Source organism: Phocoena sinus, chromosome 8 (genome assembly GCF_008692025.1).
Source record: "Phocoena sinus isolate mPhoSin1 chromosome 8, mPhoSin1.pri, whole genome shotgun sequence".
NCBI lineage: Eukaryota > Metazoa > Chordata > Mammalia > Artiodactyla > Phocoenidae > Phocoena > Phocoena sinus.
Genome location: NC_045770.1, coordinates 107,975,155 through 107,991,569, shown reverse-complemented (window position 1 = coordinate 107,991,569; position 16,415 = coordinate 107,975,155). Strand labels below are relative to the sequence as shown.

The 16,415-nt window shown below is 59.4% G+C and overlaps 1 protein-coding gene across 1 annotated transcript in view; it reads right to left on the bottom strand.

Annotated features, from left to right (window-relative positions):
• OSBPL5 (oxysterol binding protein like 5) overlaps positions 1-15,623 on the bottom strand; it is a 66,783-nt gene extending 51,160 nt beyond the window's left edge. Inside the window, exon 1 of the mRNA XM_032638819.1 lies at positions 15,362-15,623. The gene's annotated coding sequence lies outside the window, so the exon portion shown is untranslated. The remainder of the gene's footprint in view (positions 1-15,361) is intronic.
• Positions 15,624-16,415: the final 792 nt, after the last annotated feature.

Here is a 16,415-nt window from a genome sequence, read left to right as displayed (position 1 = left end):
AGAGTCTTCAGAAGGAGCGGCTCACCTGCCCACACCTTGATTTCAGAATCTGGCTTCCAGAACCGGGAGAGAACAAGTTTCTGTGGTTCTAAAGCCGCCCCGCGTGCGCGACCTTCACGCGGCAACGAAGATCCTGCGTGCCGCAACTAGAGACCCGACGCAGCCAAATAAATAAATAAATCTATTTTTTAAAAAAGCTGCCCCACGAGTGGTCCTTTGTTACAGCCTCCCTGGACACTCACACTAGGGGTTCAAAACTGGCCTGAACCAAAGGTGAGTGTGTGGACACTGAAAGGACGCCGCTGAGGGACCCTGTGCCCCTGGGCGCTGTTGACACTGCAGGAGAGTCACTGCTCCATGCAGCAGATGTGCAGACCTTGAGTGAAGCTGACCTGGGCGCCTCTTCCCTGTTCCCCATCTGGGGCACGTCCACGCCAGCCCCTGCCTTGTCTGTCCCCCACGAGAAGAGAGGCTGAGGGGGAGCGCACCATCCCGGCACGAACCCAACAGAGGAAGCCGGTGTTCCCTGGAGAAGGGCCCACGACTCAGCAGATGCCAGCCCATCCCTGGGGAGGGGTCTCCAGGCAATGCGGCGACACTGCGCCGGGCACCCTGGTGGCCCCGTCGCTGAGGTCACCTCCCAGTCTCCGAGCAGCAGGGTCTCCGTCCCACCCTGTCCACTCCTAGGAAAAAGCCAGCTCTCAAAGCCCCTCGAATCGGCCACTGAAGCCCCCTCTGCGTCCTGAGCCAGACCCGAAATAAGCACGTCACACATTTCTAAAACGTGGGCAGACGCTGGATGCAGCCAGGTGATGCAGGGGTGCATTAGTCATCACTGGTCTCAGTGGGAAAGCGTCTCTTTTTTCCAGCCTCCTGAGGGTGTCAAGGGAGAGGAGTCTGGGTCTGTATTGCAGCTCCATCATCGTGAATCTCTCTACTTAACAGACAGGGCAGCCTCGGGCACAAAGCTACTGCAGACAAAACGAGGAGAGCGACCGATGGTACAGTTTGGTGTTTCACGCTCGCTTGTGCATTTTTATATTACCTGCTATTTATTACATGTGAGGAAGACTTTCTAACTGCAGCAACGGTTTAAAGTTTCTCTTAGATACACATTTATTTAAGTAAAAATAAGTGGGTGGACTTAACCATGTTCTAAAATACCAGTATAGGTGGTTTTGAACCACAGAGGTGGAACTCGGGAAGCTGTTCCAAAAATGCTGGAAGCTGCTCCGAGTGGGCCCCTCCTGGTCAGGAGGCCCCTGTGGTCCCTTCACCCAGAGCAGGGACCCGGCCCGGGTTGTCACGGGGCCCGTTCCCAGGGCTCCACCCAGAGCAGCTTCTTTTCTAAGCTTCATTTATTATAAAATAAAATGTAAATACAGAAAACCACACAGACGTTCGGCTTCATGAGCTCCTCTAGACAAACACTCTGCAACCACCACCCAGGTCAGAAGTCAGCGCTGCCCAGTCACCCCAGGAGCCCATCCGGCACGAGTCCCGGCCACGGCCCCGCCGCCGGTCCTCCCAGACCCTCACCTTCACCTTTACGATTTCATCATCCAGGGTGCATCCCGAGGGTCCGACTGTGAGGCCCCCTTCTAAGTCTCTTAATCTGCGGTCCCCCTCATTCCCTTCCTTTGCCTTTCAGTTGATCTGGGGCTCCTGGTGTCCGACCTACGAGGGGCTTCTGGACTCACCAGCTGGCGGAGCAGGCAAGGCATGGACCGTCTCTGAGCCCTGGTTTCACACCCGAAGCTGGCACTGCCAGGCACCTCACAGCTGGTCCTGAGTTTGAACAGAGGGGGTGCCTGTACTATACCCCGAAATTCTGGGTTCCAGTGGGCACTTGATACCCATCGGTTATTGCGAACAACCCGGAAGAGCCCTACTGGATTTTGAACGAGATGCGGAACACGGACAAAAGCAAGCCTCTCGGCAGCCGCGAAGGGAAGCATCACAGAACATCTCGGCTGTGGTTTTGCTCACGACTCCCTGACACATCTCGGCCCTCCTTCAGCTCCTACTCACTCTTGGTTTGCACACATTTCTAACAGTCTTCTTCATCAAGTCCATCCCAGATACGGGTGGACCAGAAGCTGAAACAAGTTGTTTTTTAAGGAAAGAAATAACTGACACCCCCTCCGACAAGAAGTTTAAGAAAAGGTGTCTGGGGCCTTTTAGCACAGGGACAAACAGCCCCGCACGAGGCAGCATCCCTCCAGGGCTTCGGTGTCACGGCAGCGTCATCAGGTGAGCTGGCTCCAATCCCGGCCTGTCACGCACCACGGTGCGGGCGGGGGGTGACTTTGGCAGGCTTCCTCACCTCTCTGAGCCTCAGCGTTCCCACCTGTGAACTGGGGGTGGTAACAGAACTCACCACGTACGGTGGTTTTAAAGATTAAAGGAGCTGGACCATGTCAAGAGCCCTCAACAAAATGTTAAGCATTAGAAACAATTAATCGTTGTAATGACCCAAGTCACCAGGAAAAGGGTTAAATTATTTCTCCTTTATACCTTAAGCCTGCAAGGCATCACGTGGGTAAAGCAGTGTAGAAAGATTTCCCCTGAACACGATAAGGTTTTTTTTTTTTTTTTTTGCGGTACGCGGGCCTCTCACCGTTGTGGCCTCTCCCGTTGCGGAGCACAGGCTCCGGACGCACAGGCTCAGCGGCCATGGCTCACGGGCCCAGCCACCCCGCGGCATGTGGGATCTTCCCGGACCGGGGCACGAACCCGTGTCCCCCGCATCGGCAGGCGGACTCTCAAGCACTGCGCCACCAGGGAAGCCCGCGATAAGGTTTTTAAAGGTCAGGGGCTGAGCCGGGTAAGCTGCCCTGGTCAGGGAGAGGCCCCCATGGCCTGAAGGAGCGGGTGTCCGGGGTCCATGGGTTCTACGGCGTTATTCCTGCCCATCAGGCCAACTGGGGCCCGGCCAGAGGCGGGATGCTCCAGACTTGGCCGGGAAGTGGCGAATGGTCACGTCGGAGAGAACAGGCTTGCCGGAGATAAACAGCATGTTCCTTGTGCTTTTGAGATTTAAAAATAAACTGAAAAGCAGACACAGTTTAAAAATAATGAACAGGCAGGAGGGGAGTCATTTGCCTGTGTGTCTTCCTCCCATTATTTGTTAAACCGCAGTTTAAAAACTGACCGCCAGGGCTTCCCTGGTGGCGCAGTGGTTGAGAGTCCGCCTGCCGATGCAGGGGACACGGGTTTGTGCCCCGGTCTGGGAGGATCCCACATGCCGCGGAGCGGCTGGGCCCGTGAGCCGTGGCCGCTGAGCCTGCGCGTCCGGAGCCTGTCCTCCGCAACGGGAGAGGCCACAACAGTGAGAGGCCCGCGTAACGCATAAAAAAAAAAAAAAAAAAAACTGACCGCCAGCCCAGCCTGCAGCTCCGGTGGCCGGGGCCGGGGTGGGGGGTGGGGGTGCACGAGCTGGTGGGGCTGGTGGTGGCCGCACGTGGGGGGAGCCCCGCAGGGACCCCCCTGGCGTGGAAGAAGTCGTTTCTCCCTTTTCTGCTGCATTTGGAGCTTCAGCAGGAAGCCCATAAGGTCAGGCCTAGTAGGCACCCCTGGGACCACCTCCCGAAAGAGCAGCTGCTACCAACAGCTGAGTACCTGCTCCCCCTCCTGAGCTCTGGGCGGAGGTCTCCACAGGCCCTGCGCGGCGCCCAGAGGGCACCCATCAGGCCTGGTAACAGGGAGGGGCAGGGGACCCCTGGGGACCGCCGCCAGCACTGCAGAGAACAGGGCAGGAGAGCACACTCGGCCAGCTCTCAGGACTCTGCACACAGCTGCTGGTACAGGAAGGTCTGTGAGCGTCAGAACGGACGGCCCGCTGCTGCAGCGTCCCCTTGTCCACCTAGCCTGAAGGAAAGGCCACATGTGGCTTCCCAAGGGCCACTGCAGAGGGTGTCTGCCGAACTGGACAGCGGGCAATGGTGATGGGGAAGCTGATCCGGGCCTGGGATGCTGTGGCCGGGAGAGGATGGCCTGGCAGGTAGGAAGGCCAGAGGGCAGCAGGACCTGATGGCCACAGGCGTGCCGACCCTACAAACGCCCACGACTCGCCTGATTGGACTTCCTGCCCACAGGTGGAGCTCAGACCCAGGGAAGCGCAACGGCTCCGTGTGTGTGTGACTCTCGTACCGTGTGGTGTGGGCCTCTGGCTCCATCCCAGGTGCACGTGCTGAAAATGCTGGCCAAGGGCGCCCGGGCAGCTATAAAACAGTCAAGATCTAAGGGAGTGAAATCTGAAAACATTTCTGCACATTTATGGGTGTTAAAGGTTCTGGTGGCCTCAAAATCCTACTCCCTGCAAACATGTGGGCTGCACAGGAAATAAAAGTAGAATCGCAGCCCAGGAATCTGTTGATGAGCTCTCCCACTGTGCTGGGCGCCCAAGGTTATGGCCCCCCCATTACCCACGGTCAGGGCTGAATTGTGTCTTCCAAATTCATTTGCTGGAGTCCTAACCCTCAGTCTCTCAGATGTGACTGTTTCTGGAGATGGGTCTTTAGAGAGGTGATTAAGGTAAAACGAGGTCCCTAGGGTGGGTCCTAATCCCACAGGACTGGGTTCCTTATAAGAAGAGGAGGTCAGGGGACTTCCCTGGTGGTGCAGTGGATAAGACTCCGCGCTCCCAACGCGGGGGGCCCTGGTTCGATCCCTGGTCAGTGGACTAGATCCCACATGCATGCCGCAACTAAGAGTTTACACGCCGCAACTAAGGAGCCCGCCTGCCACAACTAAGGAGCCAGCGAGCCGCAACTAAGACCCGGCGCAACCAAATAAATAAATAAACAAATAAAAAGAGGAGATCAGGACACAGACACACACAGAAGGACAACCTTGTAAGGACACAGGGAGGAGACAGCCATCTATACGCCGAGGAGAGAGGCCTCAGGAGGACTCAGCCCTGCCCACGCCTGGATCTGGGATTCCACCCTCCAGGGCTGGAGACAATGAACGTCTGTTGTTTAAGCCGCCCCAGCTATGGTGTTTATTATAGCAACCCTGGCCGACCTATACACACACACAAGCAGGCTTCCCCGAGATGGATGGGTCAGCACCCAGCACCCTTGGGAAAAGGGGCATCTCCCTGGCCATACCTGGGGGATGGAGGAGATGAAGCTCCTCTCCCAGGACGGATGCCGGGCAGAAGGGCCCAAATCCTGCCCGGGCCACTTTCCCGCTGGTGGCTGTGGACCAGAGTGGCCCCAAGCACCCAAAGGGCTGGTGCACCAGTAACACCAATGGTCTCTGCACCCAGGCCCCAGGAGACCAGACAACCAGGCAGCAGCCCTCCGGCCAGTGATCAGCTTCTACGTAACAGCCACGTGGAAACACCGTGGTCTGGGACTTGGCCGCCATCTGTGCCCCATTTTTGGCATGGGGGGGTGGGGCTGTGTTTCAAGCTGGGCACCTCTGTGCTCTAACCAGCTCCAGGCAGGGCCTGCAGATCCTCAGACAGACCCGCCCTCCCCGGACCCTTGCCGTCGTCTCAGGTTCAGCCTACTTTTTTGCCAGCTTAATTGAGGTATAATCAGCAAATAAAACGGTAAAATATTGAAAGTGTACATCACACTGATTTGATACACGTTCCACTGAGAAAGGCTTCCTCCCACCTAGTTAATTAGCACGTCTATCAGCTCACACAGTTATTTACTTTTTCTTGGTGAGAACATTTCAATTCTACTCTCCTAGTGAATTTCAATTATACAATAGAGTCATCAACTACGGGCGTCATGTCACATATAGTTCTTGTTTTTGATGAACAGAACGTGCCGGTCGCTGAGCGACCCCTTGGGAGACCCTGGCAAACATCTTGTTCCGTGTGCCCTTGGGAGTTGATGTTCAGCCTGCAGCCCAGGCAGAGGTGGGGAGAAAGACCTCCGTCCAGTGGGATTCAAGAGGACTGACACAGCAGGCGGGTCCCCAAGGCCAGGAGGGTCTACGGACTGGCTTAGAAAGATCGTCTCAACCCCAGCCAGACGGTGAGCCGAGGACCCCGCCCTACCGGGAGACGCAGCCCCTGCCCACCCACCTGGGCCAGGTCCTGGGAAGAGCCCCCCACCCCACGCCGGTGCTGGGAGCTTTGTTACTCCTCGCTCACCGGGTGTCCTCCTTCTCCATCTGCTGCAGGGGAAAGGCCGGCTCCCCCCACGTGTGCTGGGGCATCAGTGGAAGCCACTTGGCCACACCCAGTGGGCTGCTCACATGCTCACCCTGGGACCCCGAGACGCCACCGCAGGCCAATATCCCAGAGAAGCACCCGTCTACGTGCTCCAGGAGACCCAACGCAGGACATGCTCCAGGGATAAGACGGAAACTACCCAGAGTCCTTCCACGGAGGAGTGGAAATAAGTCCTGACTTATATATAGAAGATAAGGATAGTGAACGAGGCATAGGCACTCATAACTGCATGGCTCAAAAGAAGCTGCAAAAGCCTGCGTATACGGCTTTTTGCAACTTCTCCGTGACTCCGGAGTTATGGGAAATAAGCAGGGGCGTGAAGGGAGAGCGGCAGTCATGCGACATCTGTCAAGGAGCCAGAGGGTCCTGTATTTGTTTGTGGATTCATCCATATATAGCAACGGCACAAAAACACGCTGGGATGTCAGCTTGGCAACCCCCGGGGGGAGGGCGGTCAGGGGCCCGCTGAAACTTCGGGCTCCCAGCCTGAAGCAAGCAGAGCCAGAGACCAGGACCTTGATGAGGCGGGATCGGTTTTATTCTTTTCTGTGGTTTCTAGGTGTAAATCTTTCCCACTCATTAATCATTAATCAAAGCTTTAATCAGTGATAAGGAGATGGTCCCTCCCTGCTGGCAGAGCCTCGGCCAGATGAGGGCCGGTGGCTGCAGCATCTCTGGGGGCCGGCTCTGGGCTTCAAGCATATCCTCCTCCTGCCTCCGAGGCCGGCGTTGCCACGCCCATTTCACAGATGGGAAAACTGAGGCCTGGAGCTTAAGGGACTTGTCCAGGGCTCCCTGGCTAGTGACGTGTCCGAGTGGGGGGGACTCCCACTGAGCCCACGCTCTAACCACCACGCCACTCGGCGTCCATGTGGTCAGACGGGTGGCTCCAGAGCCCCCAGGGCAGGTCAGGAGCGCTTTTCCAGGGGCGCTGTTTACAGACTCGGGCATCTGGCTTAACCGCGCTCCCTGCCTCCGCCTGAAAACGAAACACCCAAACCAAACGAACAGAAGCAGCAGCTCGCTGACTTGCCAGGAAAACAAGTGACATTTCCCCAGCAAGTGGAAGGAGGCGAGGGCTTGGCCTGGGCCTCTGGCTGGAGACCCAACCCCCAGCCCGTGAGAAGAAGGCTGAGAGGACAAAGAAGTGGTGTGTCCACAACGGAATGCTACTCAGCCACCAGAAAAGATGAAATCCTGCCCATTTGAGACGACACGGACGGACCTCGAGGGCACTATGCTACGTGAAACAAGTCAGACAGATAAAGAAGAATGCTGTAGGATCTCATTCATGTGGAACCCAACAGACAAACAAACCAACAAACAAAAAACCCAAAATGAACGATAAAGCAAACCAAACCCAAACAAACAAGTAGATACAGAGAACAGAGCAGTGGTTGGTGGGGGGAGGGGCACGGCGGTGCAAAATGGGTAAAGGAGATCAACAGTATGGGACCGGATGGAGACCATTTTTGGTGGTGAGCACGTTGTAGTGTATCCAGAGCTTGAAATACAATGTACACACTATATATACACATGAAACTTACATGCTGTTTTAAACCAATGTTGCCTCAATTTAAAAAAGTCTTTAAAATATTACATATAGTATTTTCTAGCAAAAAAAAAAAAAAGAAGGGCAGATAAGGGGTGAGGTGGACCCATGCAGGGCCCACAGACAAAGTGCTGGCCAGGGCTGCGCTGGCCAGGCATCTGGTGTTCCCTGCACAACAGCCTGGACGCCGACCCCACTGTGCCCGGGAGTCAGCGCCCGAGACGGAGCCGAGGGAGGGCTTTCCAGGCAAGGGTTCAGCACATGCTAAGGCACAGAGGTGCTGAGTCCCATCAGAGTGAGCGCCCAGCGATCTGTGAGAACAGAGCAGAGGGCGGGGCCCTGCCCCAAGGCTGAGAAAGTCTCCCCTCTGATGAGGTGAGGGAAAGCCGGCCCAGCCCGGCCAGCTCTGGGCAGCTGGAAGGTTCTCCTGCAGGACGGGCCTTGGCAGCTGCTGGTGGTGGATGCCCACTGCCAGGGAGAGAGAGCTGCACGGCTGCATGCAGGGCGTGGAGGGGGTCCCAGTGGTCAGGCCCAGCACTGAGACTGCCCCTCGGAGGGGAACGCCTCTACCCCCCTCCCTGGGAGCCTCCAGAGCCAGCCTGCTGACCAGCAAGGATGACCCACAGTGGCCACTGGAATGGATCAGCGACCAGGCCCTGTGCCCGGGCGGCCTCATTCTCAGGATCGCACGGTGGGGCTGAAGTCTTACATTCTGAGTCAAGGGTCATCTTCTTGCAAACCCAAACTAACCCAGCCTCCCGGGACCAAGGGCTGGGTCTCTTCCTGGCAGCCTTTGGCATCCTACCCTTTGGGTTCTGCCCTTCCAGGGGTCCTGCCCTTCAGGGGCGGCTGCAGTCCAGAGGCAGCATGGAGGCTTCAGAGCAGGGGCCACCTGTGCTCTGTCGTAGGAGCCCAAAGCGGAAACAGTGTGGGTGGGCTGGAGTGGGCGAGGGCTCCTTCCAAGTGGGCTGCTCTCTCTCTGCTCCGGGAGAAGGGGGTGGAGGATGACAGAAGCGGCAGCAGGTTCTACAAAGGGCTCACGCCGGGTGGCCCATGTGGGCGGACTGCAGGGAGGCAGGGGTGAGGGGCCGGCAGCAGGCAGCCGCTTTGGTGACAGGAAGTCATGTGTGGTGCCTGAGGGAGAGGGGGAGAGTTTTCCAACCATCGGTCTTGTGGCTTTCACCCTTTTTTTTTCGGCCGCACTGCGTGGCTTGCAGGATCTTTGTTCCCCGAAAAGGGACTGAACTGTGGCCCCAGCAGTGAGAGCGTGGAGTCCTAACCACTGGACCGCCAGAGAATTCCTGTGGCTTTCACACTTTTAAAAATTGGTGGAAACTTTTTTCCATATAAAACTTGCTGTGAGACGTGGATGGAGCTAGAGACTGTCATACAGAGTGAAGTAAGTTAGAAAGAGAAAACTATCGTAAATAAACGCATATATGTGGAACCTAGAAAAATGGTACAGATGAATCGGGTTGCAGGGCAGAAATAGACACACAGATGTAGAGGACAAACGTATGGACACCAAGGGGGGAAAGTGGTGGGGTGGGATGAATGGGGAGATCGGGATTGACAGGTATACATTGATGTGTATAAAATAGATAACTAATAAGAACCTGCTGTATAAAAAATAAATAAAATAAAATTCAAAAATTCAAAAAAAAAAAAAACACACCAAAAACTTGCTGTGTACCTCCAGGCTAAAACAGCTGGAAGGGCAGGTGCTGGGGACCTGAGCCGTCCAGAGAACCTGGGCCTCGGGCAGTGAGCTGGGGCTCTGGACGCCCCTTCCCTCCCAGCTCCTGCCCCATCACCACCTGTCTGGGGGACACAGGAATGTGGAACACAGGATGTCAGGGATCGGGGAGCCTTACGGACGGGGAAACGGAGGCCCAGTGAGGACAGCACGGCGATCTTGCCATGCTCTGGGCTGCGGTCTCCTTGCCTCTCTAATGGAAGCTGGGTGGACCCTGTGAGCCCCTGGGCCTCAACCTCAGCTTTGTTTGGGGAGGGGAGACGAGAGGGCTCAGGTGAGAGTTCTGCACTCACTCTGAAGCCAGAGAACAAAGCATCAGGACCGAGGTCCCTTTCTGTGGGTCAGTTTCTGCCCCGGAGATGGGCACATGCTAAAGGTCAGCTGGGGGCTGGAGCTCTCAGTCCTGGGGGTGGGGTTCTCACTCCACCTGAGCTCATCTTTGGGCATTAATGTGAAGCCCCAGCTCTCCCTCCCCACCCCCAACACCCCCAGGCCCTACCGTGCACCTGGCCTCGGGCCTACAAGGAGGTCTGGTTCCTAACCCGCAAGGAGCTAAGGCAGAGTACCAACACGGGGCCAATGGTCACCCGTCTCATGACTTCTCGTGGGACTGCTGTGGGCCCGGATTACAGATAGTGAAACAGAGCTTTAGTGGGTAGAGAAACTGCTGGCCCCAGGACTTGGGGTTAAGAATCCCTGAGCCGCCTCCTTGGCCTGGCCTCCAAATCCACCATGATCCCTGACACCATCAACCCCTGAGACCCTGGCCAGCCTCTGCGCCGTCCTCCAGCCCCAGGCCTGTACCAGGGCACCAGGGGCCTGCTCGGTTCAGCCCAGGCCGGGCCGGCAGAGGGGGCGGCGGGCATCCAGGTTCCCCTCGGGAACAGGGTTACGCAGGAGAGCCTGTCCTGTCACTCTGGGTTGGCTGAGTGCTGACCCGGAGAGGGCCCCAGTCAGGGCCACTGCAGAGGTGGACGCAGAGGCGTCCTGAACGGGCAGGGGCTCCGTGCACGGCCACCCCTGACCACGTTCTCAGAGCCCTGCGCCAGATGCCACACTGGCCTTTAGGCTCCAACTGGGAGGCGTGGGGTTCCCCCCATCCCCTGTCTCCTGGGGCTGGGGTGAGAAGCCCACAAGCCCAGGGTCCATGGGAGGACCTGCAAGGGCCCCCGACCCCTGGGTGTCACCCCAAGGGCGGCTGAGGACTGACCATGAAGCCCGCCCCACCTCCGGTCCAGAGACCCTTCTCGTCTCTGAAAGCAGCAAAGGGATAAAAACACGTTCGGTAAACGTGTCGGTAAATAACAAAAAGCCTGTCCCTGGTCTCTCTGACCCAGAACGTTTGGTCCTCAAGTCTGCAGACCTCAGACACAGTGCGCACTCCGCCCCCCCTCCACCCCGCTGGATTTGGGTGACTCCTGAGTGGGGTGGGTGGGGATGAGGTTCATCCTACAGGGAAGGCAGTCGGCCTTCCTGTCCCAGCTGCTCACCCTCCGGCCCCTCCCTCTGGCCTCCTGGGGAAGCGGGAGAGGACACAGCCACCTGGAGCCGCCCTAGCAGCCTCGGCGCAGCCCCGGTGACAGACCCCGGGGAGACCCCCAGCCCTTTAATGGCCTCTGCCGTATTCACCCCAATAGGCGGGCACCGAATCCCCCACCGCCCCATCCTCCCCACTCCTGCGCCGCCTAGCAGGCCTGGCCCTTTAAGCCACCTCCCCTGCGCCGCATTCACCCCAATAGGCGGGCACATCAATACGGCCGCGTGATCCCTCCCCTTGGCGGACTGCCTTTCCTCGAGTGGAAGCCACTGAAAACGGGTTCATGGTGGCTGTGGCCAAGCCAGCCACCGCCCCTGCCCACTGTTGGCCGAGGATCGGGCGGCCTCCCTCCCTACTGGTTCAGAAGCCTGGCCCGTCCCTGCTGGGCCATCCCCTCCCTCTGCCTTCCTGGGCGTTTGCCTACTCCCGGTCTCCTCCCCTCCTCGGCCTGGGACAAGAGAAAGTGACCCCCAGCTGGTCACAAGGGTCAGCAGCCTGTGGGACGGGGCGGCCCCAAATCCCCTCCTGATGTGCTCATTAAGCCTGTGAAATATCCCTCTCATTGGGATAGGGGCAGCACTGCTCCGTTGTGAGGCCAGGACACCCCCCTGCAGCCCTTCATCCCAGCCAGGGCCAGGGAGGGCCCGGACAGTCCAGGCCACCTCCATTCGCCCAGTGAACTCTGCACACAATACTTCTAATCCAGGAATGGCAGGACCCCTGGGAAGGCGGGCAAGCTGGGTCCATCTCTCCTAGGACAGAGGGCACGGGCTGGTCAGGTGTCCTGCCTGTCAACGCTGGTGAGGTCCACAGACCTGAGGGAGATGCAGGATGGGGCAACCCCGGGCGAAGACAATTCTACAGCCTCACATGTGTGCCAGGCCCGGGGGACAGAGCCCTGAGCAGACATCCAGGCAATGAGCGAAGGATGACCTATGTGCCGACAGTGCCCGCCCGCTCGAATGAACAGATGCAGGATGGAGATGGTTCCAGAAATGCATGGATCACGGTGCTAAGAAAATGAAACCCAGCACCTTCGAATGGAGGCTTCAGTCAGGAGCAGAGGCCAGTCTGGAGAGAAGAGTGGGTGTGAGGTGGGCTTGGGAGTTCAGCAAAGCACTAGCTCTGAGGTTTTCGACAAAGGTCCTGTGAGTCCCTTGGCGCGGGCCAACCAGGCTCATGTCCTGAGTGGTGGGGACGGTCTCTCACTGGCTGGATGACCCAGATAACCTTGGCAATTCTCTCACCTCCCCAGGGCCCTGGCCCGGTGGTTCCGAGGCCCCTCCCAATGGTCCTCGAGCCTCCCTCCCTGAATCCCAAGGGTATGTGATACTGGCGCAGGGATTCCCTTCTTGGGTATTCCTGGGGCACTTCCAGGCAGCCCCACGTCTCGGTCCTGCAGCATTTCTTAACCTTGACGGCTCATTCCCCGGCTACCTCACTGGACAGAGAACTCTCAGCCGGAGACCTCGTGTCCCAGACGCAGTCCCGTCCAAGCCTGGCCTTCAATGGGGCAGGTCCTGACCACACAGCGGGTGCCCACTGCCCTCAGCATAGACGCCAATATATGCCAACTTCACGCCCACGGGCACACAGGAGCCCTGGCCTGGAGCAACTGTGATGCTAAGAGGACACATAATCCAAAGTCCAAGTCCTTTGTCCTCGACCACCGCTACCGTCCCTGGAGAAGTTTATCTGCCCACACGGCTGGGGAGCTGGTGAAGGTTACCGAGCCACCAAGGCCAGCCATAAACCCACAGAGAGCTCATCCCCCATCGTAAGTTCTGCTTCCTCGACCTGCAGGCAGCTGGCAGCTCAGGGGCGTCAGGCTTCAAGCTCCAGATCCGCGATCCCATTGTCTGCTTGCGCGCGTGTGGGGCAGGGCCCGGGGCGCCAGGAGGGTAGGCACTGAGTGTGTCTGTCTGGTTTGTCCTGCCAGCTGTGTTTAGAGACGGTGACAAAGCAGATGGGCCAGGCAAAGGCCCTCGAGTCCGGGCCTCGTCCTGGGGAGGAGGTTCGCCCCTCGTCATGGGGCAAATCCGGCACGGACAGCAATCCTCTGCTCCTTGGTGACAGCTGCGAGCGGCACGCCCGGTGACCGTCCTTCTGCGCCTCCCAACCCCTGGCCCCCGACCCGACAGTGCCCGCCTGGGCTTCTGCCTCCTGAGAGCCGCCAGGTGGTTCCATCCGACCCGTGGACCCCACGGTGGGCCCTGCACTTGACACCTCCCTTCAAGTCCAGACGACGGGGATCCTTTTGACGCACACCGTGCGCCCCTGAACAGCCCCCAGTCCTGGGGTTCAGGTCTCACCCCTGTAACCGTGAGCGACACTGCTTCCCAGCTGTGGCTGCACACCTGTCCCCTGAATGAATGGGAAGGGGGCAAGCACGCTTCCATCACCTTGGGTGAGTTCTCGTCCACCTGTGCATTGTGTGTGTGTATGTACGCACGCGTGCATGCGTGCCCACCCTGACTTAAGCGCAGAATCATCAGAAAGTGCAAGTCCCCCAAACGCAGCTGCCGAAGACACACCACAACCTTCAAACCACCGGCCTGTCACGCAGTCTTTCTTCCCACCCCCAGGTGCAGCTTGTCCGATGACCATCACAGCTCAGGGAGCTTCCAGGAAGAAAGATTTCAGGAGAGAAACCGATCCCCGAACTTCTGAGCACAGTAACGACCATTCTAGGGGAGGGGCTGCAGCCGGCGTTCTGAAAAGAGCCGGGAGCAAACCTCTGGAGACTTCGCTGATCCCCGGCCCAACTCAGGCCAGCCTGACCCCCGGGGCCCGGGAAGGAGGGGCTTCCATCTGGCGTCCAGGAAGCACCGCCCACGGGTCCACATCTGCACAGCAGCCTCCCCAGGACGAGGCCCGGACTCGAGGGCCTTTGCCTGGCCCATCTGCTTTGTCACCGTCTCTAAACACAGCTGGCAGGACAGACCAGACAGACACACTCAGTGCCTACCCTACTGGCGCCCCGGGCCCTGCCCCACAAGCGCGCAAGCAGACAATGGGATTGCGGATCTGGAGCTTGAAGCCTGACGCCCCTGAGCTGCCAGCTGCCTGCAAAGCCTGTCAAGTTCAAGGAGCGGCAAGGCCTCACACAGCCAAGAAAGTGCGTAAAAGCCACCCGACAAACCACTCGAGGGGAGGGTTTCTGCTGTCCGGGGCCCGGATCCACCTGGCGCACACATATCCAAGGGCGTCCACATCCAACCCAAAGGCTGTGCCCATGGCCCAGGCTGTGACAGCCCGGTCCTGCCTCTGGACCTGGCCTGGGGGAACATCACAGGGGTCGGCCTGTGAAAGGTACCTTGAAGGCTCAGGCAGACGGGCAGACACACATATAAAAGATCTCTGGTGTAGACGGACCCCCAAATGGCAAAAAGCGCAGAAATCCAACCAGCTGCTTGGGCTGGGCCTGGCTCAGAACAAGGATGAGCGGGGGCAGAGAAGTCCACCTCCCCATGGTGGGCCCTGTCCACACCCCCAGGAGCCATTCAGAATCCCAATTCCAGGGTCTTCCGACAGCACACAGCCCAGCTTGGGGGTTCCAAGTGGCAGCAGCTGGCCCCCAGGGCTGCTGACAGCCCCCTACCCCCACGTCCCACCCTCCCTCGGCCCCCAGGAATCGTCAAGTGCACGGTACCCTCGTGTAGACTCACGTCCCCCGAACAATTTCCAAGGCTCCCTGTCTTAGGGGCTCAGTGGCCTAGAGATGGAGGGTCCGGGGGGGTGGGTGACAGCAGAGGTCCTCCCCCTCAGCTCACGCAGCCCCTCACTCTGTGGACACAGACCAAGCCCCACGCTGGAAGGCCAGACGCTAATCCCAGACCCCAGCCAGAGGCAGCAGGTCCCCTTCCCGCAGACCCTGCCCCTTCAAGATCCCCTGGGTCTGGGCTGAGCTGGGGCCACAGACCCGGCTACTCCCCGCAGATGGACCCAGCCACCCTCCCTCCCCTCCCCGCTCCTTCAAGCCCCGAAACTGGGGAGCCCGGTTGCCCGCCGCTTCCCACTCTCCGGCCCCACCCGCGCTCCAACCCGCCCGCCCGTGTCTGGGATCGTAGCCGCATCACCCCGGGCTCCCCGAGCGACGGCCCGGGTCGGGGCTCCCCAGCTCCGGCCACTGTCGGGGTCGGCCGGGCTACGCCCCAGTCCCCGGGGTCTGCGGGCTCCGGCGCGGGGCTCCCCCAGCCCGCTCAGCAGCCCCCCCGGCGGCCCGCTGGACGCTCCCGGGCCTCTGGGCCGCGGCCTCCTCCCCGCCCCCTCCTCGGTCCCTCCTCGTCCCCTCCTCGTCCCCCGCCGCGCTCCTACCGTGAGAAGCTGGGCCGGGCCGGGCCGGGCCGGGCCGGGCGCGCGGGGGCTCAGCTGGCGGCGCGGCCCGGCTGCAGGAAATGCCAGAAGACTGATCCAACCGCGGGAGCGGAGGGAGGGAGCGGAGGAGGGAGGAGAGGAGGCGGGGAGAGGGACGGAGGGCGCGGCGGCCGCAAAACCCGGGCGGGATCGGCGAGCGGAGCGGGCGCGCCGGGACCCCAGTCCCCGCCTGGCGCGGCCTTGCCTCGCCGCCCTCTGCCTGGAGCGCCCGGCGCTCGGACGTCCCTCCGGAAACGGGGTGAGCGAGCGCTGGTGAGTGGGGTCAGCCTCCATGGGTTAGGGGTGCGGGAGGGCACATGATCACAGATTCTTGCAGGCCTCCAGCCCACCCTAGCCAGAGTGGGGGGGGACCCCCCTCTCTTTCCGAGCCCGAGAAACTGTCACCACTTCTCCCCCAGGCGGAAGCCACCAGAACACAAGAGGAACCCCAGACACCCGAGCCCTTTGTCCTTGTCCCACGTGTGGACCCCTGCCTCATACCCATGTTTCTCAGTGCATCTCTTTCTGAGGATTATTTTTTTTGGCCAGGAGCCCACCTCCTTGTGGATTTCCTCCTGTGTGAGTTCCCCTCACCTCTTCTGCCCCCAGGGAGCTTTTTAGACCCCTGAAGCCTTCCTGTATAGATGAGACACTCTAATGCCGCTAAACAACCAACGGAGGAGGAGGTTAGGGCTCTCCCCCAGCCCCCCTCCCACCCCGCCTGTAGGCAGGTGCCCTGGGACTCGGTCTGCAGAGCCTGCGGGGCCTCCCTCCAGCCACTGTTCCCCAGGGGCAGACCAGCTGAAGCTGGGCCCACCCACTGCCAGCCATCCCAGACCAGGTAGGGTGCGGGGACTTTTCCAAACGGAATCTGTCAGTTGCTCCCTTCCAAGGGACAGGACTGACCCTCAGCAGAACCCCAGCACCTTATGTTGGGTGGAGAGTACCTTAAGGGCAGCCCCGGAGACTGGTGGTCAGCGGGGTGCAGCTTGACCACCAGGCGGGGCACGGAGCC